At 55.9% G+C, this 4752-nt stretch overlaps 1 non-coding gene across 1 annotated transcript; it reads left to right on the top strand.

Annotated features, from left to right (window-relative positions):
* Positions 1–389: 389 nt before the first annotated feature.
* TRNAS-GCU (transfer RNA serine (anticodon GCU)) lies at positions 390–471 on the top strand. The gene has a single exon. It is a non-coding gene; the product is annotated as a tRNA-Ser (tRNA).
* Positions 472–4752: the final 4281 nt, after the last annotated feature.

Below are 4752 nucleotides of genomic sequence, written 5' to 3'. Positions count from 1 at the left end.
ACGTCCTCAATCACTTCTCTGCAGTCCAATAAAAGCTATTCCTCACTCACCTACCCCTCAATCAGGACGGACTAGGTATGTTCTGCTGCCCTTCACTCATACAGGAAGGAGAATAACATTTCATTCCACTCAATTCTAAAGTGATTTGTAACCCAAGACCATCCCAAACTGCTCATTTTGGGGAAGCGGCCCCATCATGCTGCATAGCTAGGCAGAGTAGGTGTGTCTATGCAAACACGGTCTGTTCCTGAAGTCTTTCCCCAGCTCCTCACTAGGTGAGAGAGGGGAGCTCATTCAGACCCTGCTTACGCTTAGTATTTAAAAACTCCTTCGTGTCCCTATCTCTGCCGGCCTTAGATTTCTCCTCCTGTCCGTTTTCTGGCAGCTCAGATGAGGTGACCGAGTGGTTAAGGTGATGGACTGCTACTCCATTATGCTTTGCCTGCATGGGTTCAAGTCCCATTCTCATCAGAGGCATTTAGTCTTCACCCTCCTTTATAGACAACCATCTCCCCCTTTGATACAGTAACAGATCAAACAATGTTGCTTGTGTTACCCAAAATTGGGTCAGTTAGTAAGCTTAGAGAGGACTAATAATGCCCATCCCCCCCAGAGTTTGGCAGAAAGCAGCACATTTATTAGCTTGATAGCTAAGCTCAAAAGAAGGGATGGAGGAGGGTGTCACACTCATACTCACGCTCCCAGGACAGGCCTGGCAGTGGAGATGTCAGGATCCTTTAAGGTAAGTGTCCCACAGCGCAGCGATGGACGGTGAGTGAAGATCAGTCTCCCTGAGGTGCAATAGAATGTAACACAGCGAACCACTGGCCAGATGGGCCAGGTGAAGGGCATTCACTGGAGGTACAAAGGAGAGTGGGAAAGCCACTTCACAGGCATTCAAAGAGGGAAAGGACACAAGCTGGGGGAGTTTAACAGACCTTTTGAGCATACAGGTTATACAGAGCATACAGATCACTGCTGCTCCTACAACATGATAAGTTCTCAAGCAGCATGTTTCTTACTTTGCCCATCTGTCAATTTTGATGATTATTGATGGAAATATTTTGCCATTGGGTTGTGTGTTTACACAGAAATTGACATTTACCAACAAATATACAATTCTTCCAAGCCTGCCTAGTCTGCAGTTGATGGGTTTAGAGGGACACATTCACTCTTCCAGGTCCCCATTCCAGGCCTGTGCTCTCCAGGTTGTCAACTTCCCGCACTGCTGGGATCCTTCCCTCATCTCCCCCCAAACCACTGCCCCACCCCCACTTCTGGGGTCCCCTCCCTACACTGTCTAACTCCACTGTTGACAGGATCCCTTCCTGTTCCTTTCATTTCCTGCCTCCACTCTGGGCAAAAGCTCTGCACTCTTCCCACACCAGAAGCTGAACCCAGGCCACCTGGGTGAAAACCAGGAATCCTGACCACTAGCCCATATGGGACTATTGCTGCATCTGACGAAGTGGGTATTCACCCACGACAGCTCATGCTCCAATACGTCTGTTAGTCTACAAGTTGCCACCGGATTCTTGGCTGCTATTATTACTACAACTCAGGCCTTGGCTACACTGGAGAGTTACAGTGCAGGTGGTGGCTTTACAGCGCTGTAACTTACTCCCCGTCCACACTGGCAAGGCACATACAGCGCTGGATCTCCCTGGCTACAGTGCTGTATGTGCTCCACCTCGACGAGAGGAATAAAGAGAACAGAGCTGGTGATGCAGCGCTGGGGTGCCAGTGTAAACAGTGATTAATCTTACTACGCTGTCACTGACCTCCGGAACCTTCCCATAATGCTTTTAAGTAGAGATAACGCTCTTTGTTTTGGTGTGATGCCTCTGTTTGTTTTGTTGTGAGCTCAAGGCTCCCGGAGCTGCTTATCTAAAAACCAAACGCAGTTACTGTTTGCAGTGAATGAGCAGAGGCAGGGGGATCCCTTTGGAACACCCACAGCTGGTGTTTGCTTGAGGAGAGAAGCAGCCGGGTGGGCACGGGGGGGGGCGGTCTGTTTTGGATCAGCGGCTTATCTGGTCTGTGAGGAAAAAAGCAAAGGCGGCTATTTGCATTTAGTGAATGAGAGAGGGGTGGGGGAGAAGGCTTGAACTTGCCAGGCAGGGAGCTGACACAGTGTCAGCTCCAAAAATCCACTCGCTCTGTCTCCCCCACGCTCCATGTCACACTCCACCCCACCCTCCTCTTTTGAAAAGCACATTGCAGCCACTTGAATCCTGGGATAGCTGCCCATAATGCACCACTCACAAAAGCTCTGCAAATGTGGCCATGACAGAGTGCTGGTAGCTGTCAGTGTGTCCACACTGCAGAGCTTTCCCTAAACAGCTGTAGGAAGACAGCTTTAACTCCCAGCGCTGGACAGCTGCAAGTGTAGCCAAACCCTCTCTAAGCCGACCCCTTATGAGAACAGCAGGGACTAGCATGACTAGATGTCCCGGATTTTGGGTCTTTTTCTTATATAGGTGCCTATTAACCCCACCCCCATCCCAATTTTTCACATTTGCTGTCGGATCACCCTAGCAGGGGTTGCACACAGGGCTGCATTAACCTTCAGGTACTGAGGTTTCCCTCTCTCCATTCCCAGAGCCTGTGATCAGGAAACAGACCTCAGGGCTCCCAGGTGCTGCACAGACCATGACTGAGATCAGACCCCATATTATGCAAGGTGCTGTACAAACCCTGGGCAACACTGAGACACCCAGGAGGTTCCCCTCAATTTCCCTGAGCCTCTGCTGCCCAACTTCTTCTGAATCCCTCTGGTTCTCCCCCCCACAAAAAACCCACCTTTCCAAACAGTCCTTCTTTCCTTGCCCCCTGATTCTGGTTTCACACCCTGGGACCATCTCCTCTCTTTGTCTCTCCCGCTCCAGGTGAAGCAGAGATGGAGGCAACTTCAGCCACTGGAGTCAGGCTCAGCGAGCACTGCACCCAGCCCCGGGGGAGGGGAGGTGTTTACAGACACAGGAAGGGAGCAGGGGGTGCTGGGAAGAAGGCGGCAGGAGAACAAAGCTCAGAGACCCAACATGGGGAAATTCCAGGGGGCGGGGCTCTGACACATCCCAGGTGCGGGCAGCTCCTGGGGGCGTGGCTCTGGCTCAGCTCGGGGGCGGGGCAGCTCCTCGGGGTGGGGTTCCAGCACAGAGCGGGGGCGGAGCAGTTCTTGGGGGCGGGGCTCTGGCACAGCCCATGGGCAGGGCAGCTCCAGGGGGCGGGGCTCTGGCACAGCACATGGGCAGGGCAGCTCCTGGATGTGGGGCGCTGGCACAGCCCGGGGGCGGGGCAGCTCCTGGGGGCGGGGTTCTGGCACATGGTGACGCGGAGCCCGGGCTGAACAGCTGCTTCCTGGTTCTCCACGTGCTGCCAGCAGCGCTGGAGCTGCCCGAGCCGGAGCGGAGCCGCTGTTCTCAGCTGCAGCCAGGATCTGCCCCCGGCCCCGCTGGGATCCAGGTGGGGACAGAGACTGGGTCCCGGGGGTTCCCCTTGGTGTGGCTGGTGGGGGCTGGAGGGAAGAAGCCAGAGCTGCAGGCGGGGGAAGTGCGGTGGGACATTGTGACCCGGAGCCCCCGGGGAATGAGAGGCGCTGGGGTCAGGAAAGTGACTCTGCCCCAGGGAGCCTGGGAGAAGCCTTGAAGGCGCCTCTGCCCCAGTGGAGCTGCAGGAGGATCCGCCCACCCGCCCCGCTGGGATGGGGGGACCGGGGCCCGGCCATCATGTGGGGGGGAGACGAGGACCACGGGCCAGGCGGGGGGGCGGTGTATTAAATCCCTCCCCATAGCAATGTGCTACTCCCGGGCACTGCGCATACCCAGTAACAACCGCTGAAGCCGCTGCCCTTCCCCCTGCCCGGACCAGCCGTAACGTTCCGCCGGGCGCTGGGGGCGGGGCTGGAGCAGGGCGGGGGAGTAACAGGGAGCGTGGGAGAGGCGGGCGCAGAGCAGGAAATTGATGGGCGGGGGGGGTCAGGCAGCTGGAGGCAGGGTTCGTGGGGGGGATAAAGGGTACAATCCGGGCTGGGGGGAGGAGCAGGAGTTGAGCTCAGGGGGAGGCGCTGGCAGAGCCCCCCCCTTTGATGTGAGGGCGGAGGTGTCGAGGGGGGAGGAGAAGCCGGAGTTGCAGGGAGGGGAGGTCACTGGGGTGGGGGGGGGTAGATCTGTCTCTGTGCAGCCAGGACATTCCCAGGGGGGGAGGGAGGTGAGTTAACTGGATCCTGTCCCTGTTTTTGCCACTTCCTACCACACACACATTCTCTCAAGATTTCCCCTTTTCTCTCTCATTATCACACGTGGCTATAAAATCCAGGGAGATTCTCCCCCCCCCCCCCAATGATCAGCTCTCTAATTGACTCTGATTTTCCCTTTTCTCTCCATACTTCTCAAATGTCAATTTAAAATCTCTCCGATGGGGGGTGGATTTTCCCACCCATTTTATCTGCAGCGATTTGTCCTTGTTTGGGTGGGAAATTGTTGCCCTGGGTCATTCCCCAGAACATGGACTGCCCACTGGAGTGGGATGGGATGAGGTTCCCGTTCTCTGCCAGGGCAGGGAAGGGAAGGGAGGAGCACAACCCCCATGGAGACTGCCCAGACCCCATTTCCCAATCCCCCTGCGGCCCCCTTCCATTGTCCAGGGTGCCTTCCAGCTCCCCCCTGCTGTTAAATCAGCTCCTCAAGGGGCTGTGAGCTGCTCACGTGAATGGTTGCCCCGTGGCCGGGGGGGACCATCACATTCTGTTTA

This window comes from Gopherus flavomarginatus, unplaced genomic scaffold, assembly GCF_025201925.1.
Source record: "Gopherus flavomarginatus isolate rGopFla2 unplaced genomic scaffold, rGopFla2.mat.asm mat_scaffold_280_arrow_ctg1, whole genome shotgun sequence".
Taxonomy (NCBI): Eukaryota; Metazoa; Chordata; order Testudines; family Testudinidae; genus Gopherus; species Gopherus flavomarginatus.
The sequence above is the reverse complement of the archived record's forward strand: the minus strand, read 5'-3'. Positions and strand labels throughout refer to the sequence as shown.